At 38.7% G+C, this 27,442-nt stretch overlaps 1 long non-coding RNA gene and 1 pseudogene across 1 annotated transcript in view; one reads left to right on the top strand and one right to left on the bottom strand.

Annotated features, from left to right (window-relative positions):
• The window catches only part of LOC139183646 (uncharacterized), a 76,111-nt gene that overhangs the window by 5,520 nt on the left and 43,149 nt on the right, over positions 1 to 27,442 (top strand). Inside the window, exon 2 of the long non-coding RNA XR_011567214.1 lies at positions 16,306 to 16,368. This is a non-coding gene — a long non-coding RNA (uncharacterized lncRNA). The remainder of the gene's footprint in view (positions 1 to 16,305; positions 16,369 to 27,442) is intronic.
• Positions 720 to 10,416, bottom strand: LOC139183563 (UDP-glucuronosyltransferase 2C1 pseudogene; annotated as a pseudogene).

The raw sequence follows: 27,442 nt of genomic DNA on the forward strand, positions 1-27,442 counted from the left end.
TGACTTAAGATTTTCAATCTATTTTGTACACTGGCTATTGATTAATTTTTCACTGACACCTGAAATTAATGCAGTGTTTCATGTTAAATATATCTTTAAAACATCAAACTGAATATAAGCAGGGAACTGCTTCCTCAAAGATATTTTAGGCAAAATCATCCTTAACACAATTATATATAAAAGATCAATTATGCAAAAGGAAAAACAAAAGGGTAAACAGATGTGCTAAAATAGAGAAAAAAAAATGTGCTCAGGGTTACATCTCACTAGTGGACATCTAATGCAATTATGAATAGAACACTGCCAACAAGAAAAAGGGGCTTCCCTGGTGGCTCAGACAGTGAAGAATCTGCCTACAATGCGGGAGGCCTGGGTTCAATCCCTGGTTTGGGAAGATCCCCTGGAGGAGGGCATGGCAACCCACTCCAGTATTCTTGCCTGGAGAATCCCATGGGCAGAGGAGCCTGGTAAGCTACAGTCCATGGGTTTGCAAAGAGTCAGACACGACTGAGCAACCAAACAGGAGCAGGAGGAATAAGAAAAAATGCAATTAGATTAAAAGTTTATAAACATAGTCCTTTACAGAAAAATCGTAATTTTCTTTTCCCTTTTCTAAGACAAGAACAGATGAAAACAAGATATATTTATTTTTTAGTTTCATGCTCACCACACGTCAATCCCTACAACCAGCCAACCAAGTCTAGATAGGATGCAAAAAAAAAAAAAGCCTGAGAAAAAGATTAATCAGAAAGAAAGCAGGCTGTAAAAAAAGAGATGTAAACAAGAAAGAAGTAAACCAAGGTTATAGAAAGTAAGCACACTGTAAGGTTTGGGTTTTTCCAGATTTTTTTTTTTTAATTTAAAAGCATCAAGCAGGTTTTACTCATAAATAGAGAGAATATTCCTTCTCTGATATGTGTTCAGTACTCAATCATATAAAACAAACACAAAAAGATAAACACTGTATTTTCTTCAGTCAAAACAATTTAGCAATGACCATGTGAGATTTCACTTAAAAATCTTTTCTAAATTTTCATACAATCAGATAAATATTTACACTATACATATGAAATAAGAATCATTCTTACATGCAAATTTCTTTTGCCTAAAACCTTGCTGTAATACTCATCCCATTGTGGAAATACGTAATATGAATAAGTCATATCACTCATTGTATACAATAACCAATTCACCAGTCTCTGTATGAAAGTTATGTTGTCTGTCAGTCTTGATGCACTTACAGGAACATATGAAAATGGCATAGAAGTCCAGAACACAATTGCTCAGTGACATTCCCAAAGGAAACCCGGAAAGATTTATATATAGGGAATGTTGAGGAGCTCAGCCATCAACTCCCCACAAAAATTTAAAGGATCAGCAATACAGATATCAAACTTAGCTGCCTGTAGCCTGTTAGGTAACTCCTATTTGTGATAGCACTATCACATAATCTGTTGGCTTTTGCTAATAAAGTATTCATCAGTTTTTTCAGGTTTACTTGCATTTTTTTCAAGTCCCACAGTGAGAGTTTGGGCAGTTCAAAAGAAACTGCATAGAGATCAGTAATGAGCTCTTCCATGAGAGTTTGTTTAGTTACTGGCCGTTGGATAGTCTCTACATTAAAAGGAATCTTGGTATGATCCATCAGAAGGCTTGGTGAAGGTACAAGAAAGGGTATCTCCTGTCCAGGAAGGTGGAGTTCTACCAGAATAACTTTTAATCCAATCAACTAAAATTCTCAGGCCTTCCAGTACTTTCCCCATCCTTCCAGAGTCAAAGTGAAAAGTGAAAGTTGCTCAATCATATCTGATTCTTTGCAATCCCATGGAATATACAGTCCATGGAATTCTCCAAGCCAGAATACTAGAGTGGGTAGCCTTTCCCTTCTCCAGGGGATCTTCCCAACTCAGGGATCAAACCCAAGTCTCCCGCATTGCGGGCAGATTCTTTATGAGCTGAGCCACAAAGGAAGCCCAAGAATACTGGAGTGCATAGCCTTTCCCTGATCCAGCAGATCTTCCTAACCCAGGAATTGAACCAGAGTCTCCTGCATTGCAGGTGGATTCTTTACCAACTGAGTTAGGAGGGAAGCCTTCCAGGGTCAAAGAGACATAGAATCAGCGTTAAAAGGACACAGAAGTCTTTCACAGTCTTCATGACTAATTCTTGCTCAAACTAAATTTGGGCTTAAGCCAAGTGTGTGAAACTCACAATTCAAAGTTTCTTAACCCTCCCAATGTTTATAGTAGGTTGGGCTGAACTTTGAATTGTGTACTTTGCAATAAAGACTAAAATGAAATGCAGCTGTTACTGATTGGAAAAATGTTGATTAAAGTCAATAAAAAATAAATAAGAGAAAAAAAAAACTCAGAAGAAGAGTTTATAAGTTTCAGAGAATATCAAAAGAAAGGGCTTAAAGTTAAACATAAACCCATAATAACTTTTAAATAATGTTAAGAAAATTCATCATCAGGTATGCATATTTAATTAAGACTGGATGTCTGGGATCTTTTTCTCTGGCTTTATTTAAATGTTCATTTGATCAGAATTATAAAAATCTCTTTGGCATTTCTCTTAATGATAATTATGCTAGATATTCTACATAGAAAAGAGAATATCACTTACTGCCATAAGGAAAGAATATGCTCACTTTAAGAGGTGTTAAGGCAAAGACACTTTCAAATAAATATTTTGATGTTAAATAAAGTGCTATTTTCACTAAATCACATATATCTTTATGAAAAAGAGATAAATATATCTTTTTACTATAGCTGTAGATATAAAGTTCAGATTCTAGGTCTGATTCACATTATGTTGTGAAGAGATATCTCACAGTGGAAAAGGTATGTCATAAAGATATCTTTGTAATTTTATCCTTCATTCCAGGGTATCTGCTTCTATTTCCTTTACTTTCTGTTTGAATATATTTCTTATAATGTAGAATTCCTTTTTTTTTTTTTTTTTTTTGGCTTGGATTTTACACGTGGAAGCCATGATCTGGTGTAAAAATGGATTCAGTGATATTTAGGGCAATAACTTCATCTATAACTTTTTTGCTTAAAAAGTTAACTTTCTTCAAGTGGATAATCAATAAGAGTATGTGATGATAATAGTATCATCTTAAGAATAATTGGCTAATAATGAAAATATAATTCAGTAATTATCCCGAGATAAAATTATGAAAGAACTGTGAAGAAATAAAACACCTCATTTCATACAAAGGAAACCCTATAGGAATATTCAGGCTTCCCAGGTGGCACTAGTGGTAAAGAAGCCTCCTGTCAGTGTAGAAGACATAAGAGACATGGGTTTGATCCCTAGGTCAGAACAATCCCCTGAGGGAGGGCATGACAGCCCATTCCAGGATACTTTCCTGGAGAATCACATGGACAGAGGAGTCTTGAGGGCTATGGTCCATAGCGTCATACAGATTCGGACATGACTGAAGTTTTATAGCATGCATACACAGGGATATTACTGACTTTTTTAGAAAAAAGTCCAGGCCAAGACAGAGTTGGTTCATACATTCAAAGTTCTGAAAGAAGAAGCGCTATAACCCCAATAATTTTACATGAAAATGATGTCCTTCAGAAATAAAAGAGAAATCAACATTTTGTCAGACAAATAAAATCTGAGTACAAAATTCATCTTTGGTGAATGTAGATGTAAAATTAGCAAATAAAATTCAACAGCACAAAAATTGGATCATACTCCATGATCAAATAGAATTTATCTATGGGTTTCAAGGATGGGTCAACATACATAAATCAATAATGCGGTACTCGTCATTAAGAGAATGAAAAACAAAATTAAAAGCTCATCTTAATATATGTGAACAAATTTGGAAAATATCACAACTCTTCATGATAAAAATGCTTAATGAACTGGATATTAAAACAACATGATCAACATAATAAAGTCCATCTATGACCAACCTGGGCTTCCCTTACAGCTCGGTGGTAAAGACTCCATCTCCAATGCAGGAAACACAGAGATGCAGTTTTGATCCCTGGGTTTTTGGGAAGATCCCCTGGAGGAGGCATAGCAATCCACTCTAGTATCCTTGCTTGAAGAAACCCCATGGAGAGAGGTACCTGGGGAGCTATAGTCCATGGGGTTGCAAAGAATAGTACACAACTGAAGTGACTGAGCATGACAGGCCTACAGCTAGCATCATACAAAATGATGAAAGGCTGGAAGTTTTTCCTCTGAAATTCCATCAGAAATAATGCATGTGTGCTACTCAATAGAATAATAAATGTCCTAGCCAGAACAATCATGCAAGAGAAAGAAATAAAAGATATCCAAATTGGAAAGGAAGAAGTAAAATTTTCTTCCTTTTCAGATGATATGATCTTATATATAAGAAATTCAAAGACTCCACCAAAAAACTGTTAGAAGCAACTAATGGATTCAGAGTATTTTTAGGATAAAAATCACCATACAAAAATAAGTTGCATTTCTATACACCAACAGCAAAACATCTTAAAAATGATGAAAGGAAACAACCCTATTCAAAATAAAAACAAAAGCAGTAAAGTATTTGAAAATAAATTTACCAAGGTAGTGAAAGTTCTGAACACTATAGACTTTTTTTGAAATAAATAGAAGAAACATAAAAAGTTACAGTTATATATATATATATATATATATATATATATATATATATATATATATTCATGGATGGGTAGAATTAATATTGTCAAAATGTCCACGCTAATCAAAGGTGACTTTTTTCAATGCAATTAATATACTAATTACAAAGCATGTTTAAACAAATAGAAAAAAATCTGAATATTTGATTAGGCCACAGAACACCCTGAATTGTTGAAGCAATCCTGAGAAAGAAGAACAAAGCTGGAGGCATTATACTTCTTGTTCAAATTATGTCACAATGCAATAATAATCAGAACAGTATGACACTGGCATAAAATATGTACATACACCAATGGAACAGAATTGAGAGTTTAAAAAAGTATCAAATATAACATCAGCTAACATTTGATATGGGATCTAATAACACTAAAAGGGAAATGGATAATATACTCAATTAATGGGATTAGAAAACCAGTGGCTCATATCACTTTTATATATCCCAGTCTTATGAATTGCTGAAATTGCTAAAATGTCAGGTTAATGGTATGTAACCATTTTGCTGAGTTCATGCAGATAATAAAATAAAATCATTCCCAGTATATGTGACTATTCCTATCAGGGTAAATAGCCACTGTGAAAGAGATCCAAGTTAGAAAATAGGTGCCAAGTATCCAGTTGGTCTACTCAAACTATGGTGCCATATTAGGAATTCAGTGTTTAATTAGACCGTTAGCAGATGTGATCCTCCTGACACTCAGTTAGGGCATAGTTACATGAGTTTGGTAAATAGGAGTCCAAACACTGGGGCCCATGTAAAGCTTCACTTGCCATCACCACAGCCATTTTGTTAATTTGTTCTAGGGACTGTCACTGGGGTAGATCATGATAGAGGCTGTCTGATGTGACCTGGCTGGGTAATTTGGCCTGTGTTATTGCTTAATGCCTATTCTATGATGGATGGTTTATGGGGGGAAATAACAGTGTCTCAGAGCCAAGGAACACGATGCACTATCAGTAGTCAACAGACAAGAATGAATGGATTCTTTCAAAAACTCAAAACATAATGAACCATGGCAACACCTTGATTTGATATTTCTGGCTTCCAAAACTGTGAAAGAAGAAATTTCTATTAAAGTATACTTTACCATCTGAGCCATGGCTTCCCTGGTGTCTCAGATGGTAAAGTATCTGCCTGAGAGGCAGGAGATGCAGGTTCTGTCCCCGGGTCTGAAAGATTCCCTGGAGAAGGGAATGGCAACCCACTCCAGTATTTTTGCAGGAGAAGTCCATGGGCAGAGGAGCCTGGTGGGCTACAGTCCATGAGGTCACAAAGAGTCAGACACGACTGAACAACAAACACTAGAGTAAGCTACCAAGTTTGTGGCAATTTGTTATAGCAGCCCTAGAAACCCAATACAGAGTATTCTACTTGACTTTTTCTACTCTTTTTCCACAGGCCAGGAATATAATTTGGGTTTGTGCCAACAACAAAGTGTATCTATTCAATTACCCATTTGGTAATTGATAAAATCCTTGGTTGTGACTGTGATACTACTGTCCTCTTGAGAAATAATTGAGGGGATCATTAGGGATCATTAGCATGTACACCTACTAAGATGTTACCATCTGAGCCACCAGGGAAGCCCGTGGTGACTCAGATGGTAACATCATAGTGTACAAGCTAAAGAACCTGTCTAGTAAACAGGAGATCCAGGGTTTGAATCCCAGTAGTGCCTGACTGTTGACTACAGTATATTATTGTGAATTCCCTGGTGGTTCAGAGGGCAAAGAATCTGTCAGCAATGCAGGAGACTCAGGTTTGATCTCTGGGTTGGGAAGATCCTCTGGAGAAGAGAATGGTTACCCACTCCAGTATTTTTGCCTGGAGAATCCCATGGACAGTGGAGCCTGGTGTGCTACAGTCCATGGGGTCACAAAGAGTTGGACATGACTGAGCAACTAACACTTTCACTTCACTTTCACAGGATGTTACACCATTCTTCTTCTGAAGGACCCAGTCTCTTCATTAGTCAATGGATCAGATCTGAAAATTTTCAGGCCTAAAAATGTGTCAAATGATTATGATTTTAGGGTAGCAATGGTCCTTATCATTCTGATATTTATCCTTGAACTCTTCCAGTAGTATATGCATAATATATGAATTATAAATTAAACACATTTTATATTCTGTTAAGAGTGGTGAGGAAATAGAAATATGAGTTTCTTAATGGATGTTTTTCAACCATTATTGAGAATTTCTACAAGCAACCTAGAAGTCTTTGAGATTTTGGACCTTGCTCTAATTTGACATTGATCAACTATGTTAATATTTCTTAGGCTTGTTTATTTAAAGTGTTATATGTGCATTGGTTTCCTTAAATCATAATATCTCTGTTATATATTGCTGTATAATTAATCAATCACCCTAATATTTGTTCATGACCCTCTGTATCAGCAATTCGGGCTGGGCTCAGGGAAATGCCATCTTTTTTAATTTCCTGAACTTATTCTTTACTATACAGTTAGCCATCAGCTTAGCTGGGGGAGAGTGATCCAAGAAGACATCCTTCTCTTGGCTGTGGTTTGGCAGGTTAGCAATAATCCTTGATTCTCACCTTCCTGTGGCCTCTAAGAGGACAGCCTTGGACTTTTCCCATGATAACAGAATCTTAGACCAACTTGCATGAAAGTTCTAGGCCTGGAACTTGGGTTTGGAAGTTTGAGTTTGGAACTTGGGTTTGGAAGTTCCTGGGTTTGGAAGTCATGCAATGTCACTTCTGCTTCTGCTATTGAGTTTTGGAACGAGTCATTAGTCAATTCCAAATTCAAAAGGTGGAGAAGCAGCCTCCACCTCTCGATGGGAGGAGATACAAAGCAAACATAGCCATTTATCATGTACTATGGTCAGAAGCTCATGAACTAGAAAAATCAACAAAGCAAAGTTAATTTGATTCATAACAGGAAGGGTGTGAAGTATTTTGACAGGGCTTTACTACTGCCTCAGAGCAGGGAAATCAGGAGCAGATATTTAAGGTGTTGAGGCCTGGAAAGTGATATCAAGGGGAAATTTGTAATGTAAGGAAGAGGTCGGGACTGAACAAGGTTTATGACATAAATTTATTATTTTATTTTTTTATGGCATAACTTTAGATTGCTGCACACAGTGAAGTGAGGTCTTGAGTCTTGTCTTACTGAGCAAGCTAAGTGCTTTAATAAGTATACTACTCTAGTTGGTCACATCTTATCACCCTGCAATAAATTAATAAGATATTTTTTTCTGGTTCTCATTATTATCTAACAGAGGACTTGGGGGAAAAAATGGTTCTGATATTTTTTGACATGTCTAATAAAATATAGATGTTTTTATTACTCATTTTAAAAAAACCTGCTTTGCTGCAATGTGGCAGGTTCTTCACAAAACTTTTCTCTTTACTGCCATCTATTGTTGAGAATTGATAAATAAATCACACTATGTGCTAATTGAATGGCATCACCAACTCCATGGACATGAGTTTGGGTAAGCTCTGGGAGTTGGTGATGGACAGGGAAGCCTGGTGTGCTGCAGTCCATGGGGTCACAGAGTTGGACACGACTGAATGACTGAACTAAACTGAATTCACTAACTATGCCTCATCCAGAAATTTTATTTTTTGATTAGTCTTCTTTACCCCATACTGTTTTATATCAGACTTTCATTAACACATCTGTCTTGGTACTTTACCTCTAAGATAATATAGGAAAATGGCACTACTTTTCTCTGGTACAAATCTATTTCATTGAATTGGGGACTTTTTAGGATAACCATTTTTTATTTAAAATATATAGGAATAAATGTGATGTTTATTAAAAATTTCATAGTTGTAAAAATCCAAACTCTCTAATTCTTAAAAACTTTGCTATTTTTTAAAAATTTTGCTGTGTTTTTAATATCAGCACTTAATGAATCAATTACAATACTCAGACTGCTGCATTGTTAAGGAAGTGGTTAAAGTCTAAAGACATACAAACCAACTCAAAGTACCAGGATATTTGCCAGTAGAATCCAGAACAGGAAAAGCAAGCTCTTCCAACAGGAAAGGATTAAGTCAGTTGTGATATTTTTATTGTCAAAGGTCAAGAGAAATATTTGATACTGCTTATTGTCTCTCTAATATTGAATAAGTTACATGACAAAACTCGCCTTTATAACTTTATTGATTTAACTACATATTTGCAACTTTTACAGTAGTCCAGCCCTTTTGTACGGAGAAGGCAATGGCACTCCACTCCAGTACTTTTGCCTGGAAAATCCCATCGATGGAGGAGCCTGGTAGGCTGCAATCCATGGGGTTGCTAAGAGTCGGACACGACTGAGCAACTTCGCTTTCACTTTCATGCATTGGAGAGGGAAATGGCAACCCAATCCAGTGTTCTTGCCTGGAGAATCCCAGGGACGGGAGAGCCTGGTGGCTGCTGTCTATGGGGTCACACAGAGTCGGACACGACTAAAGTCACTTAGCATAGCATAGCATAGCCCTTTTGTAACTTTATCTCCTGTGCTCTTTAAACTTGCCTTGCAAAGTGGCCCAGGTATTTCTTGTCTAACACCATTCTTCCACAGGCTTTAAGATTAAGAAAATCTGCATGACTTACTGGATTCCTGATCTAAGTTTTCTCCACTGCTGGGGAAGAAGCTACTTGCACACCACAGTATGTGCTGCTGCTGCTAAGTCACTTCAGTCGTGTCCAACTCTGTGCGACCCCACAGATGGCAGCCCACCAGGCTCCCCCGTCCCTGGGATTCTCCAGGCAAGAACACTGGAGTGGGTTGCCATTTCCTTCTCCAATGCAGGAAAGTGAAAAGTGAAAGTGAAGTCGCTCAGTCGTGTCCGACTCCTAGTGACCCCATGGATTGCAGCCCACCAGGCTCCTCTGTCCATGGGATTTTCCAAGCAAGAGTACTGAAGTGGGGTGCCATTGCCTTCTCCGACCACAGTGTATGGTATGGCCTACAAATAACTGCAAGGAACCTATCTCTGTAGCTGTGTTTCAAATATGCATATTTTACTTAGGACAGGCACATTGAGTATCATGCTAAGATAATGAAATTTTCTTAATTTTTTGAAACCAATTGTCACTTATAATTTATGCAGTAAATTCTAAAAATTAAAAACACATTCTAAACTGATTTCTAATTAATTCCAAAACTGTTCTACTTAATTCTAAAAATTAAAAAGGCAGTATCTTAAAATGAAGTTAGTTAATATATTAATATTTTTAATATTTGCAACATTTATACTGGTTTATTTGAATTTAGGAACTTCTCTGTTATTAAGAACTATTCTGTAAAGAAACAGTGAAGGAGAAAATTAACTCTAAAAAGCTCAAAACATTTCCCACTAAATACTGTCAACTAAAATATAGAGTCACAACCTTAAAGTAGAGAGCTATTCTAATTGGTGGGCATGTTTAGGACTCCAAGCCCAGGAGACAGTATCTAAGGAGCTCCAAGAAAACTGTTCCAAGGAGGCAGGAGGGGAAGTCAGGCTGTGTACAAATTTGCAATAAAGGGAGCAGGCAGTCTGAACACCAAAGATCAGGTATCAAGCTAAGGAATTTAGCATTCTATGTAGGGGAAGGTGCGAGCCTCTGGGCTCCCTGAATTCATTCTTTTCGTATGCACCTCAGCTCTCTGGGCCAATTGTTTCCTAGTTCACCTTGCTTCTTGCACTCTCCTGGTTCCTCAGCAATCACTGAAGGGGGTGGCAGCATCCATGTGATCACAGTTTTGGGAGTCCTCATTCTCATGTGGAGGCCAGAAATTGCTGATGGCTGTGACATTCTTATTTATTAATATGGAAGTTAGATATTTTCATTTCACAATACTAATATAAATGTGTAATGAAGATTATAAAAAATTATTCATTTAAATTTTTACAAACTATTTTAAACTCAAATACTATTTTAAAACTCAAGTACATATATAAGATGAAGAAAGTAGACTGAAAGAGAATACATTGCAACAGCCTAGACCATACTGTTAATTCTACCATGCTGCCTGAAATAACAGGCAATCTGGGCTTGGATTACAATGTGAAGCAGGGCAAAGGCTAACAGAATTTTGTCAAGAGAAGACACTGGTCATAGCAAAGCCCCATTATCAATAACCCAAGAGATGACTCTACACATGGACATTACCAGGTGGTCAATATCAAAATCAGATTGATTATGTTCTTTAATGCCAAACATGGAAAACTCTATACAGTCAGCAGCAGAAAAACAAACAAACATGTAGTTGACTGTGTCTCAGATCATGAACTCCTTATTGCAAAATTCAGACTTAAACTGAAGACAGTAGGGGAACCACCTAGCCATTCAGCTATGACTTAAGTCAAATCCCTTATGATTAGTCAGTGGAGATGATGAATAGATTCAAGGGATTAGATCAGGTGACAGAGTGCTTGAAGAACCATGGATGAGAATACATAACATTGTACAGGAGATAGTGACCAAGAAAAAGAAATGCATGAAGGAAAATTGATTGTTTGAGGAGGCTTCAAAATAGCTAAGGAAAGAAGAGAAGCAAAGGTAAGGGAGAAGGGAAAAGGTATATACAACTGAATACAGAGTTCCAGAGAATAGCAAGGAGAGATAAGAAGGCCTCCTTAAATGAACAATGCAAAGAAAACAATACAATGGGAAAGACTAGAGATTTCTTCAAAAACATTGGAGATATTGAGGGAACATTTCATTCAAGGATGGGTATGATAAGGGAGAGAGATTATAGGGGCCTGAAAGAAGCAGAAGAGATTAAGAAGAGGTGCCAAGAATAAACAGAGCTATTAAAACAGGTCTTAATGACCTGGATAATCATGATGGTGTGGTCACTAACTTGAGCTGGACATACTGGAATGTGATGTAGTCCATCAAGTGGGCCTTAAGAAGCATTACTATGAACAAAACTACCGGAGGTTATGGAATTCCAGCTGAGATAATTAAAATTCTAAGAAATGATAATATTAAATGCTGCACTCAATATGTCAGGAAATTTGGAAAACTGGGCAGTGGCCATAGGATTGGAAATGGTCAGTTTTCATTTTAATCCCAAAGAAGAGCAATGCCAAAGGATGTTCAAACTACCAAGCAAATCTGCTCATTTCACATGCCAGCAAGTTTACGCTCAAAATCCTTCAGGCTAGGCTTTAGCAGTATGTGAACCGAGAATTTCCAAATGTACAAGCTGGATCTGGAAAAGACAGAGGAATCAGAATTCAAATTGCCAACATCCATTGGATCATAGGATAAGAAAGAGAATTCCAGAAAAACTTCTGCTTCATTAACTGTGTTAAAGTAATGAATTCTGTGGATCACAACAAACTGTGCAAAACTCTTAAAGAAATGGGAATACCAGACCATCTTACCTGCCTCCTGAGAAATCTGTATGCAAGTCAAGAAGTAGCAGTTAGAACCAGACATGGAAAAATGGACACGTTCCAAATTGGGAATGGAATAGGTCAAGGATGTATATTGTCACCATGCTTATTCAACTTCTATGCAGAGTACATCATGCAAAATGCTAGGCTGGATGAAGCACAAGCTGGAATCAAGATTGCCAGGAGAAATATCAATAACCTCAGACATGCAAATGACACCACCTTTATGGTAGAAAATGAAGAGGAACTAAAGAACCTCTTGATGAAAGTGAAAGAAGAGAGTGAAAGAGTTGGCTTAAAACTCAACATTCAGAAAACTAAGATCATGTCATCAGGTCCCATCAAGAAGACATATCAAAGTGAAAGTTGCTCAGTTGTGTTCAACTCTTTGCGACACACGGGATTCTCCAGGCCAGAACACTGGAGTCGGTAGGCTTTCCCTTCTCTAGGGGATCTTCCCAACCCAGGGATTAAACCCAGGTCTCCTGCATTGCGGGCAGATTCTTTACCAGCTGAGCTACAAGGGAAGCCCAAGGGAAGATCTGGTCCCATCAATTCATGGCAAATAGGTGGCGAAACAATGGAAACAGTGAGAAACTTTATTTTCTTGGGTTTCAAAATCACTGCAGTTGGTGAGTACAGACATGAAAGTAAAAGACAATTGCTCCTTGGAAGAAAAGCTATGACAAACCTAGACATATTAAAAAGCAGAGACATTACTTTTCCCGACAAAGGTCCATTTACTCAAACTATGATTTTTCCAGTAGTCATGTACGGATGTGAGAGTTGGACCATAAATAAAGCTGAGCACCAAAAAATTGATGCTTTTGAACTGTGGTGGTGGAAAAGACTCTTGAGAGTCCCTTACACAGCAAGGAGATCAAACCAGTCAATCCTAAAGGAAATCAATTCTGAATAGTCATTGGAAGAATTGATACTGAAGCTGAAGCTCCAATACTTTGGCCACCTGATGCAAAGAGCTGACTCAATGGAAAAGACCCTGATGCTGGGAAAGATTGAGGGCAGGAGGAGAAGGGGGCTACAGAAGATGAAATGATTAGATAGCATCACCTACTCAATGGACATGAATCTGAGCAAACTCCAGGAGATAGTGAAGGACAGAGGAGCCCCATGCTGTAGTCCATGGGGTCAAGAGTGGGACATGACTTAGCGACCGAACAATACAGCAGAACCCTACTGCTTTATGATTGTTATGTTAGAATATTATGAGTAACCAAAGTTGCTATATGTATGTATTTAAGTATAATCCTTGTATTCCTTAATTCTTTTAAATAAAAAAATGGAATATAAATATATTATATATACACACTGTACACTAAACACTTTTATACTCAGATAATTTCAGACTTAGAATTAAGTTTAGGATTCATGTTAAGGCATTGTAAAATAAACAATTTCAAGTGTTTTCTTGGAATATTCTAAGTGTATTTATAATTTTTACAGCAATGCTCCCAAATCAACAATAAAATTATAAGCCTTTAATAAAGAGAAGTAGAATTTTTTAAAATTATAGAATTTACCAATTTGATATTTAGTAAAATAAACTAAATTATCAACAATTAACAACTTGGTAATAGCAAAACAATTAGACATCAAGATCATCATTTTTGAGAAACAAAATATCATGGCAAGGCCTGCTGAAGCTTCTTAACTCCCTTTCCTCTCCCTTGCTCCTGATGAAATTTACAATGTCATGAAAATTATGACTTGAATATGTATCTAAACAAAAATCTCTGGACTGGAATATGGGTGGGAGTGGAAAATGGACCACAAGGGTGACTTTTCAGAATGCATACATGGCAAATATTGAGTGTCTTTCCTTTGGAAATGAATACATTGACTTCTTTGTCTAGAAAAGCTTGTCTCTAGGGCTTTTAACTGGAGAAGGCAATGGTACCCCACTCCAGTACTCTTGCCTGGAAAATCCCATGAACGAGGGAGCCTGGTAGGCTGCAGTCCATGGGGTCGCAAAGAGTCGGACACGACTGACCGACTTCCCTTTCACTTTTCACTTTCATGCATTGGAGAAGGAAATGGCAACCCACTCCACTGTTCTTCCCTGGAGAATCCCAGGGATGGGGGAGCCTGGTGGGCTGCCGTCTCTGGAGTCGCACAGAGTTGGACACGACTGAAGTGACTTAGCAGCAGTAGCAGGGCTTTTAACAGATGGTTTTCACAGACTAGCTCCTCTAGAAAAGCTGCACAATATTTCATCTGAGTGTACCTTCTCTCCTACCTCCTGACGTTCATGTTTCAGTAATGTGCATTGAATGTTATAACTATGCTCCGAGTTTTGTGTCTGAATAAAAACAACTGAGTCTGAGATAACCTGGAAATACATTTTAAAATGTATGTATTCACATTTGGAGCAAACACTGAAACCAAGATCAAAAATGTGACTTAACAACTTGAACAACATTAGGGAAAAATACACAAAAATGATGGACTTACAATGTAATTAGGCATTACACATAATTCAAAAGAAGTAGAGAGTTTAAGTAAAGTGAGAACTTGAGAGTTGAATAACACCTCAAAGATCAGATTATGAAACAATAGGAGGTAATAAAATATATTTTCAGCTATTTTATAACTGGTATGAATGCCAATTACTCTCTTGTGCATAAAATACAATTGAATAGAGAGGGTCATGAGCATAAATTTCTTCCTTATTCCTTTATATTTTGAGAGGAATTGCTAAATGAAAGAAAAGCACGGTTTTATTCCTTCCCTGATAAGCAACAAAAAGTGATGGTTGTATTCCACAGCTTCAGATAGCCCCTGCTTTCTTGGAGTCGACTCTGTACTTCAATTCCCAAATGGGACAATACGAAATATTTTTCACTTTCATTTTCAGTTCAGTTCAGTAGCTCAGTCATGTCTGACTCTTTGCGACCCCATGAATTGCAGCACGCAAGGCCTCCCTGTCCATCACCAACTCCCGGAGTTCACTCAAACTCACGTCCATCGAGTCAGTGATGCCATCCAGCCATCTCATCCTCTGTCGTCCCCTTCTCCTCCTGCCTCCAATCCCTCCCAGCATCAGAGTCTTTTCCAATGAGTCAATTCTTTGCATGACATGGCCAAAGTACTGGAGTTTCAGCTTTAGCATCATTCCTTCCAAAGAAATCCCAGGGCTGATCTCCTTTAGAATGGACTGGCTGGATCTCCTTGCAGTCCAAAGGACTCTCAAGAGTCTTCTCCAACACCACAGTTCAAAAGCATCAATTCTTCTGTGCTCAGCTTTCTTCACAATCCAACTCTCACATCCATACATGACCACTGGAAAAACTATAGCTTTGACTAGATGGACCTTTGTTGGCAAAGTAATGTCTCTGCTTTTGAACATGCTATCTAGGTCAGTCATAACTTTCCTTCCAAGGAGTAAGTATCTTTTAATTTCATGGCTGCAATCACCATCTGCTGTGATTTTGGAGCCCCCCAAAATAAAATCTGATACTGTTTCCACTGTTTCCCCATCTATTCTTTAGTTTAATTTGTGATTATGATCAAGATAGCACAGTACTTTATCAAGTAGGATTTTATTCTAAGCAGAGTTGCAGTTCTCTGTGCCTAACAGGATGAATATCCAGTGGAGGAAAATCTGATGAGACAGGATAAAGGTGATTTTTTTTTTTTTTTCACTATAGTAGCCTAAAATGCTGACTCATTTATTCCACACGTATTGGCTCCAAGAAGTGAGGCATGTCCCAGACAGGAAAGCAGGCATGGCTGGAGCAGAGCATCACTAGTGCCATCAGCAAAGTATCTGGGGGCGTTGACAGACAGAGGGACTTAACATCTCAGCCAGTAGGGTGAGAGGCACGCATATCCTCTAAATTCACCCTGCTCTGCCCTGAATGACCGGCAGGTGGCGCACAAACCCGCATTTTTTTCTGTGTGGGTAGCCCCACTCACATATACTTGTAGCTGGTTTTCCTTTCTGTAAGAGTTGAGAAAGTGAAAGTGAAAGTGACAGTGAAGTGGCTCAATCGTGTATGACTCTTTGCGACCCCATGGACAGAGTAGCCTACCAGGCTTCTCTGTCCATGGGATTTTCCAGGCAAGAGTACTGGAGTGGGCTGCCATTTCCTTCTCCAGGGGATCTTCCCAACCTAGGGATTGAACCTGAGTCTCCTGCATTGCAGACAGACACTTTACCGTCTGAGCCATTTAGTTTGAGAGAACTAAAAGTTGAAGAGGAGCATATCAATACAAAAGAGGTAGTTTGCAAACATTGAGATTAAGTAAAGCTATTTGTCTATTCTTTTTTTTGAAGGTCTTTGGAAAGTGGCATTGTAAATGAAAAATAGAAAATACACAGGATGAGTTTAGACAGAAGGTGAGTGTTAAAAGGCATTAAAACAAATATGACTATGTAAATTTACTTGTCATGAGGGCATCTGAACTCTTAAGTTTCAAATGTAATGTTTTCCAAAAATATAATTAGCTTTAAATTTTTATTGTCTGGTTTTTGACTGATTTGCTGTGTTTTTCCCTTCCCTCACTTCCTTCCTTCCTTTCTTTTTCTCTCCTGTTTTCTATCTTTCTCTGTCTCTCTCTCTCTCTTCTGTCTCTCTCTCTTTTTTTTTAAGATGTTTGAATCATTTATTGAATCTGTGCTTCTTAAATCACTAGAGGTAAAGCTTATTTTAATAAGTCTATTTATGGGGACTTAAGCTGTGAAATTAAAACATGCTTACTCCTTGGAAGAAAAGTTGTGACCAACCTAGATAGCATATTGAAAAGCAAAGACGTTACTTTGCCAACAAAGGTCTGTCTAGTTAAGGCTAGCTATGGTTTTTCCAGTGGTCATGTATGGATGTGAGAGTTGGATTGTGAAGAAAGCTGAGTGCCAAAGAATTGATGCTTTTGAACTGTGGTGTTGGAGAAGACTCTTGAGAGTCCCTTGGACTGCAAGGAGATCCAACCAGTCCATTCTAAAGGAGATCAGCCCTGGGATTTCCTTGGAAGGACTGATGCTAAAGCTGAAACTCCAGTACTTTGGCCACCTCATGGGAAGAGTTGATTCATTGGAAAAGACTCTGATGCTGGGAGGGATTGGGGGCAGGAGGAGAAGGGGACGACAGAGGATGAGATGGCTGGATGGCATCACTGACTCAATGGACGTGAGTCTGAGTGAACTCCGGGAGTTGGTGATGGACAGGGAGTCCTGGCATACTGCGATTCATGGGGTCGCAAAGAGTCGGACACGACTGAGAGGCTGAACTGAACTGAAGAAAAGCTGTTAAAACAATTCTCTTGTTAGTTTTCTTAAATCATACTATTCTAGCCCATTTCAATATTGTATAGATACTGTCAGTTTGGTTTTTAAGGGGGGATGAGATAGAGGATTTGCTTATACTCTATTATTTAATGAAGTAGCTTGTTAGTAAGAGGGTAACAGGCAGGAAGGCTAGAGGTCTGTAAATGGAGGAAATAGTCTACAAGTGTCAGACATATTTTATCTCTCTCTTAAGTGGCAGGACTGACTTCCCTGGTGGCCAGACAGTAAAAGTGTCTGCCTACAAAGCGGGAGACCCAGGCTCAATCCCTGGGTCAGGAAGATCCCCTGGAGGAGGAAATGGCAACCCACTCCCGTATTCTTGCCTGGAAATTCCCATGGACAGAGGAGCCTGGGGCTACAGTCCATGGGGTCCCAAAGAGTCAGACAGGACTGAGTGACTTCACTTTCACTTTAAGTGGAAGGAGGAAACATACAAGTGTTAGATTTTTTCTGCTTCTCCATACAAATTTAAAAAGAGGTTTCTTTTGAAAATCTGTGTTGCCATGATGACACCTGGCTTCAGCTGAACTTCACTTTTCTCAAACCTTGAGCTAACCAATGTGTTATTCTTAATCCTTGTTTGGAAATGTTTGTCTTAAGCTATGTTAACGAACCTACGCATTTACCCTAGACTCTTGTCTTCAAGTGGGTTCCCCTAAGACTCAGAACAAACTTGACAAACCAGTATGTTTTCCTCATACATTGTTCTCCTAATCTATGTTAATGGAACTCTGTATTTACTTGGAAACCTGCCTTTCTTCAAGATTCATGCCAATCGTTTTATGACCCCAGATGACTCACCTGGTGCCAATGTTATCACAAAATGCATGTTGTGGGTGAGGGGACTGGTGCCAGTCTCTGAGTTTTGAGACATTGCTTTTCTCTAATTAGCTGACTGCTAGTAGCTATATAACATCTGGCTAAACACCAGCAGGGGGGCACTATTTCTGCCCCCTTCTGATGTCTATGTCAGAAGTTTTCTCTATCTCTTTTATACTTTAATAAAACTTTATTACACAAAAGCTCTGAGCGATTAAGCCTCGTCCCTGACTCCAGATTGAATTCTTCTCTGGAGGCCAAGAATCCCAGCATCTTTCGTGGTTCAGCAACAACTTTTCATTAGGATGCTAATTTTTTGTTACGTAATTTTTTCTTTTTGAAACTCTGCATGAAGAATTTCAGATTAAATACTAATAGGTAGCAAACTTTTTAATAGAACAGCTAAAATTAAAAATACAGAGTTTTAACAGGCCTAATTAGTACAATTATAGAGTTTTATGTGAAGTCACTCAGTCATGTCCGACTCTTTGTGACCCCATGGTCTGTATCCTCCATCCATGTATCCTCCATCCATGGAATTTTCCAGGCAAGAGTACTGGAGTGGGTTGCCATTTCCTCCTCCAGGGGATCTTCCCAACCAAGGGATCGAATCTGGGTCTCCTGCATTGCAAACAAGTGCTTTTACCGTCTGAGCCACCAGGGAAGTAAAAATATAAAGACAGGGTATTTCGTGAGTGGGAATATATGAAGAGTAGAAATCTAGAATAAACAAAGTTAATCGAATGCAATAAAGAAGAAAATATACACCGTTTGACAATAGTGTTGTAGCCACGCATTCCGGGAAACAAACTCACTCAGAAGGACAATGCAGATAGTGCAGTGCAGTTTATTACACCCACGGGCCCAAGGCAGAGTCTCCTCTTAGCCAAGGGCCCCGACCAGCATTTGTGAAAATCTTTCATACCCCATGTGCACATGTCTGAACCCACCTCCCCAAATTCCTTGAGACTTACATAAACCAAGGAAAATACTATCCCAATAACCCCATCATTCACGTGCTATGTGCTCTTGTGCTCAAACAGTCAAACAATTAGCCAATAATCACTAAGCCCAAGGTTACACTCCAATAGACACAGAAAAATTTATGGCCTGTCTGGAGGGAGGGGTGATTAGTGTGTTTTCTCTTAGGCGATGAGTAACCTAGATATGATCTTCAAGGTTCCCCTGTCTGGAGGGGGTCTTATCCTTCTGTTGTTGTTTTCATAGGCACTAAACACAGAGTTCAGAGTCCATTGGAAGGGTGGCTGAGCGTGATCAGCATGAACAGGCCTAAGGTGAAGTCCAGGCCCTATGAATTCCCTCTTCAATTGCATTAGGATTTTTAATTGTTCTAATTATAGAAAATTCAACTTAGAAAGATTAGGCTTCTATTTCTAAACCAACTACACTTTAAATCTTAATAAAGCCTAGAGATATAAAGAATATTCTTGAGTGTGATTCCTCTCTATGTGTTACCTCTCTTTTCCTGGACCTTGGAGCTGACACCTCTGAGAACTTTTGGAAAGAATCAGTACAAGTCATAAGATTTCAAACAATAAAAAGTTACTAGAATCTTAACATTTTCATCTCTTTTTCATTGAAAATAAGTGATTTCCTAAAAAGATGTATTTTCATAGTAATGTGAAGACTCTGGAGGCAAATGGTAAAATGTGCCCCACATACATTTAAATGTTTTGAGACATTTTTACTTAAAGGTGGTACCAGTTCTGCTCAGTAAAGGATGAGTTACAACTTTCATCTTAAGAGTACTATTAGCTACACATTTTCTCCAGTTTGCAAAGTGGCTACTCACAAGGATTGGAGTTTGAACTAACCTTCTCTAGAATCTGGGCGAGGCCTGAGGCAATGCGATTGGCCTTTTCTTCTGTGAAGTATGTGACCACTGACCCCAGAGGAAACATCACAATACTATATTTGCCTGAACTTTGAACAAATTCTTCCATTTCCTGCAGGGATAAATTTCTCTCTGTTACACAAGTGTAGGATCCTAGTGGGAAGAGGCTCTTCTACATCTCCAGATAGGCAGATTTGAGAGATTTGTGAGAGACACTGTTAGACTGAGTCTGTCTCCTGCCACCTAGAGCCATCTAGTCTGCTTAAGAGGAAATGTGTTTCTGAAAATGATGGCTTAAGTATATAATGATTACACCTAAAGACATGGAACCAAATCATTACCCAAAATGAATAAGTGATAAGAGCCAGATGTTCTCATGGTGTGTGTGTTAGTCACTCAATTGTGTCTAATTCTTACAAGCTCATGGACTGTAGCCTGTCAAACTCCTCTGTCCATGGAATTCTCCAGGCAAGAATATTGGACTGGGTTGCCACTCCCTTCTCCAGGGGATCTTCCTGATCCAGGGATCAAACCCAGGTCTTCTGCATTGCAGGCAGATTCTTTACTCTTGGAGCCACCCACCTCTCAAAATTAATTTTATGAACCAACAGACCTGTTCGCAAATTTATAAAGACATTTTTTGTAAGGAAGCCCAAGAAGGGTTTCAAACTAGACTTTTAAAATTTGTAGCATACCAGTTTATAGGCAATATATTTTAAATAACTTGATCTAACTTCCTGTTATTAGTTCAGGATACTTTACTCACCTTTATTGTTTCACTTATTAATAGGGCTAAAAAAGATCTTTTAAGAAATGGAGTATATGTGAATGTCACCCTCTTGAGATGTGTTATTTCTTTGTAAATATTTATAGTCACCCTACAATTAATGATGTTTCTCAATTTAAAGCTAGTAAAATTACCAGGGGAAGGACAGTGCCATAAACAAATGTAGACTGCTATTTTTAGCTTAGCTAATGTTAAGAGAATATCTGATATCCTAGGAATTGGTGTTTTACCATTTTGACTCATTTCCCTAAACAGTGACTGAAAAAAAAAAAAATTACACACACACAGATATATTAAAAGTTACACACTTATACCATGTTTCATTAGGAGTCTTGATTTAACTCCCAGTTCTTTTCTATTCTGTGACTGGTATAATTTTTTCATCAGAGACATAAGCCGTGATTGGTATTCATATTACTCCAGTATCTATATTAATAATTGGGTTTAGAATAGAATAATTTCCCACTCTTATGAAGCATGTCTGTTATTTTTCTGAAATTGCATGTGAAAAGTTGGGGGTGGAAGGATAAATGTAATAGTGTGGCATGGTATTATCTGGTGAGCCATGGAATACGTCATGTCTCTTTCTGTTCCTTTAACTATTTAATATAATGTATTACTACCTCCAGTAATAAGTCAATAGAGCTTGTCTTCAGCTATAACTTGATTGGTATGAAAACATATTCAGAATCGTGAAGTGAAATTTGTCGACTAAAAAAGATGTACAACTTGAGAGTTGTGAGTTAAGTTTTATTTTGGGCAAAATGAGGACTGCAGCCCAGGAGGCAGCATCTCAGATAGCCCTGAGAGACTGCTCCAAAGCGGCAGTGGGGGAAAGTCAATATATAAGGTTTTGGTGAAGGGGGACTTCAATATCACGAAGTACCCAATTTACAAAAGGTTTTTTGTTAGTCATGAGGGTCTGATGTCACCATGGAGGGATTTAGTGCTTCTCTAGCTATGAGGAGATGTAAGGATTGAGATCATAAAATCTGTTCCTAAAACATCCAACTATCTAAAGACTTGTCCCACCAGATTCCCTGGAGCACAGGGTGCCTCAGTCCATCCTGAACTCCTTCAGGGATTGTTGAAGATCAACAGCTGTAGCAGCATGGGATTCAATCTCAGTAGAGGCAGATGGCAAATGCCTTGTTGTTCAGTCATTGGCAATGCTCTTGATAAGTGCCAATTTGTAGTTAACAAATTTCATTTAAAACAATTTTTAATGTCTTATTTTATATTGCAGTATAGCAGACCAACAATATTGTTATATTTTCAGGTGGGCAAAAAGGGACTCAGCCACACACATATATGCATCTGTTCTCCTCCAAATGAAGTGAAAATTTAAACTTCAGTATCAATGTTACCCTTAAGAAAAATCAGGAACTCTCTGGGGAATACCTCTTACCCTGCTATCTCCTACAGAGATTATGCTCATTTACCTGTGCTGTGCTGTGCTTAGTTGCTCCCTCATGTGAGCAACTTTGTGACCCCATGGACTGCAGCCCACCAGTCTCCTCTGTCCATGAGGATTCTCCATGCAATAATCCTGGAGTGGGTTACCATGTCATCCTCCAGGGGATTTTCCCAACTCAGGGATTGAACCCAGGTCTCCCACATTGCAGGCAGATTCTTTAGCATCTGCACCACCAGGGAAGCTCAATACTGGAGCCTATCTCTGCTCCAGGGGATATTCCAGACCCAGGAATCGAACTGAAGTTTCCCATATCATGGGCAGATCCTTTACCAGATCACTTACACCCAGGTTAATGAATATCTGTCTCCTCACTGCCTATTAATATAGTACAATATTCTTTCTATGTTTACCTCTTATTTCCTTTTACTTCTAAATGTTTCCTTCCAATATTTCTGGCAGCTCATATTTATTCTTTAATAATATTGAAATATGGATATATGATTTTCTTTTTCACCCTAAAATACCCAATATTATGGTCATAAAGAACCAATTCAACATTTAGGTTTCTCAGTTTTATGGTTTCTAATTTATGTTGAGGACTCCCGATTTATTTCTTATGCTCTCTGATGAGACTGACAGTTTCTAGAAATCTTCACCAGAAAATTATTTTCACTTCTTAAAGTGAATTTGAAATTGAATTCGTTGTCACATCAGAAAACTTTTTTCAACTCTTTCCTGGCTGAGTAAAGTCCATTGCTCTCCAAGAAGCCCTGTCTGATTTCACATCTTCCAGCCACACATAACCTTCTTACTGACCAAAGTCTGTAGTAAGAGTCTGCTCAAGACTCACTAAAGCAACTTATCACTCAGCTGATCATAATAAATACCCCTATTCATAAGTCCATCATGCTTGTTAGGAAGACTACAGCAGGCTCTTTAGTGATTTCCAAAGTTCTTTCAATCCAATATCTGTAAATACATGAAGACACTTATATTTTTTAACATGTCACTTGGAAGACTTCATTCTTCTGCGTAAATATCAATGTAAAGGGGGAAAAAAAAAAAAAAAAGGTAACAACATTCATATGAGACCCCAATGGTTTTGAAAATATATTAGGAGTAGTAAACTGAAGACATTCAGCAGCATATCTCTGTTATTGAAACATAAACTTTAAAGGACAATAAAGATTTTATCATAAAAGACACACAAAAAAATCCCTTTACTGTAATAGACTTACCTTAGGAAATGACTTCCCTGGTGGCTCAGACGGTTAAGCGTCTGTCTACAATGTGGGAGACCCGGCTTCGATCCCTGGGCCGGGAAGTTCCCTGGAGAAGGAAATGGCAATCCACTCCAGTACTATTGCCTGGAAAATACCATGGACAGAGGAGCCTGGTAGGCTACAGTCCATGGGGTCGCAAAGAGTCAGACGTGACTGAGCGATCTTCACCGAGTTCACTGAGGTAATGGTTTGGCAGATTTACAATACAAACCTCCTACAAACTCAAAATTCGGTAAGTATGGGCAAGGAAATTCAAAATCCCAATAGGTCCTGATGAGCCAAATTTCTGCTTTTCCCATGGTCTCACATAGCATAGAGGGTCTTCTTGGAGAAAATAAAGTTTGCTCCAAGGTATTGGCATACATACTTGCTGGGGGAAAATTGCAGCATTGATTTTCTGATGTGTTACAGGGGAAACCAATAAATGTGGTTTCTCTAGATTTCTTATCACATCTAGATGTTAAAAGGAAAGGAAATGCAAAGGAATAAGAAAGAAAGAATTCAGGGAGGGAAGGAACAAAGGAAAAAGGATAGAAGACAAGGATAGGAGGTGGGAAGGAGGCAGAAAGAATGTTTGGGTAGTGAAAGAACAGTAATGTGTAAAATAAAAATAAATTCAGCAAAATCAAATAAAAATGCAATTCTTTGACAAAAATAAGTTCTTTCAGGAAATAAATTCAATCAAAAATTTTAATCACTACTCCAATTACTGATGGATTTAATACTCATTGTTTCTCCCCAGTTAAATGCAGATGACAGAGTAGTTCTAGCTTATTAACACCAAGTCAACTCTCAGTGGTTTTCTAATTTCCATTCGGCCTCTATTTCTACTTTTCAGCTTGTTTCAGCTTTCACTGCTGCTTGTTCACTTTCACTGTTGAAGAATCTCACAAATATCAGTTTACCTTATCTTGCTGAGTCAAATATCATGACTTCACTAATTTTCCATTGTTTTCTCAGTAGGAAATCACTGAGTAACTTATACCTAATGCAATCATCTCTGGAACGTAGAGTACACATGCATGCATTACTAATATCACACACTTATTTGAGTGTTATCTCTCAGTGATGTTTTTTGAAAGAGAAAAATTCCAAGTATTAATTTTAGAAAATTACGGAGAAAAAAACATGTATTTGCAAGTATCCAGTCAATCACTTATATACACAGAAAACCTGTTTTACATCTAAGTAAAGAAAATTGAATGCTCCTTTCTTGAGGGTTCTATTCAAAGTTGGTGATCAAATATTCCCTAGGATGGATAACCTGTTTTTAGAATTATTACTACTTTGTAATGTTTAGGAGCTACCCCACACCCCTAAGCCCGAGGCCAGGGGCGGTGGGTGGGAGGAACTACCCCACGCCCCTACGCCCAAGGCCAAGGGCGGCAGGCGGGAGGAGCAACCCCACGTCCAAGGAGCCATGGCTGTGGGGGCGCAGGAGGGCCTACAGGAGCTATCCCACGTTGAAGGTCAGGAAGGGAGGCAGTGACAAGATACCCCTCATTCAAGATAAGGAGCATTGGCTGCGCTTTGCTGAAGCAGCCATGAAGAGATACTCCACGCCCAAGGTAAGAGAAACCCGAGTAAGACGGTAGGTGTTGCAAGAGGGCATCAGAGGGCAGACACACTGAAACCATACTCAAACTAGTCAGTCTAATTACACTAGGACCACAGCCTTGTCTAACTCAATGAAACTAAGGCATGCCTGTGGGGCAACCCAAGATGGGTGGGTCATGGTGGAGAGGTCTGACAGAATATGGTCCACTGGAGAAGGGAATGGCAAACCACTTCAGTATTCTTGCCTTGAGAACCCCATGGATAGTATGAAAAGGCAAAATGATAGGATACTGAAAGAAAAACTCCACAGGTCAGTAGGTGCCTAATATGCTACTGGAGATCAATGGAGAAATAACTCCAGAAAGAATGAAGGGATGGAGCCAAAGCAAAAACAATACCCAGCTGTGGATGTGACTGGTAATAGAAGCAAGGTCCAATGCTCTAAAGAGCAATATTGCATAGGAACCTGGAATGTCAGGTACATGAATCAAGGCAAATTGGAAGTGGTCAAACAGGAGATGGCAAGAGTGAATGTTGACATTCTAGTAATCAGCGAACTGAAATGGACTGGAATCGGTGAATTAACTCAGATGACCATTATACCTACCACTGCGGGCAGGAATCCCTCAGAAGAAATGGAGTGGCCATCATGGTCAACAAAAGAGTCCAAAATGCAGTACTTGGATGTAATCTCAAAAATGACAGAATGATCTCTGTTCATTTCCAAGGCAAACCATTCAATATCACAGTAATCCAAGTCTATGCCCCAACCAGTAACACTGAAGAAGCTGAAGTTGAACGGTTCTATGAAGACCTACAAGACCTTTAGAACTAACACCCCAAAAAGATGTCCTTTTCATTACAGGGGACTGGAATGCAAAAGTAGGAAGTCAAGAAACACCTGGAATAACAGGCAAATTTGGCCTTGGAATACGGAATGAAGCAGGGCAAAGACTAATAGAGGTTTGCCAAGAAAATGCACTGGTCATAACAAACACCCTCTTCCAACAACACAAGAGAAGACTCTATATATGGACATCACCAGATGGTCAACACCGAAATCAGATTGATTATATTCTTTGCAGCCAAAGATGGGGAAGCTCTATTCAGTCAGCAAAAACAAGACCAGGAGCTGACTGTGGCTCAGACCATGAACTCCTTATTGCCAAATTCAGACTTAAACTGAAGAAAGTAGGGAAACCACGAGACCATTCAGGTATGACCGAAATCAAATCCCTTATGATTATACAGTGGAAGTGAGAAATAGATTTAAGGGCCTAGATCTGATAGATAGAGTGCCCGATGAACTATGGAATGAGGTTCGTGACATTGTACAGGAGACAGGCATCAAGACTATCCCCATGGAAAAGAAATGCAGAAAAGCAAAATGGCTGTCTGGGGAGGCCTTACAAATAGCTGTGAAAAGAAGAGAAGCGAAAAGCAAAGGAGAAAAGGAAAGATACAAACATCTGAATGCAGAGTTCCAAAGAATAGCAAGAAAAGATAAGAAAGCCTTCTTCAGCGATCAATGCAAAGAAATAGAGGAAAATAACAGAATGGGAAAGACTAAGGATCTCTTCAAGAAAATCAGAGATACCAAAGGAACATTTCATGCAAAGATGGGCTCGATAAAGGACAGAAATGGTATGGACCTAACAGAAGCAGAAGATATTAAGAAGAGATGGCAAGAATACACAGAAGAACTGTACAAAAAAGATCTTCATGACCCAGATAATCATGATGGTGTGATCACTGACCTAGAGCCAGACATCCTGGAATATGAAGTCAGGTGGACCTTAGAAAGCATCACTACGAATAAAGCTAGTGGAGGTGATGGAATTCCAGTTGAGCTCTTTCAAATCCTGAAAGATGATGCTGTGAAAGTGCTGCACTCAATATGCCAGCAAATTTGGAAAACTCAGCAGTGGCCACAGGACTGGAAAAGGTCAGTTTTCATTCCAATCCCAAAGAAAGGCAATGCCAAAGAATGCTCAAACTACCGCACAATTGCACTCATCTCACACGCTAGTAAAGTAATGCTCAAAATTCTCCAAGCCAGGCTTCAGCAATATGTGAACCATGAACTTCCTGATGTTCAAGCTGGTTTTAGAAAAGGCAGAGGAACCAGAGATCAAATTGCCACCATCTGCTGGATCATGGAAAAAGCAAGAGAGTTCCAGAAAAACATCTATTTCTACTTTATTGACTATGCCAAAGCCTTTGACTGTGTAGATCACAATAAACTGTGGAAAATTCTGAAAGAGATGGGAATACCAGACCACCTGATCTGCCTCTTGAGAAATTTGTATGCAGGTCAGGAAGCAACAGTTAGAACTGGACATGGAACAACCGACTGGTTCCAAATAGGAAAAGGAGTTCGTCAAGGCTGTATATTGTCACCCTGTTTATTT

This window comes from Bos indicus, chromosome 6, assembly GCF_029378745.1.
Source record: "Bos indicus isolate NIAB-ARS_2022 breed Sahiwal x Tharparkar chromosome 6, NIAB-ARS_B.indTharparkar_mat_pri_1.0, whole genome shotgun sequence".
In the NCBI taxonomy this organism is placed as follows: Eukaryota; Metazoa; Chordata; class Mammalia; order Artiodactyla; family Bovidae; genus Bos; species Bos indicus.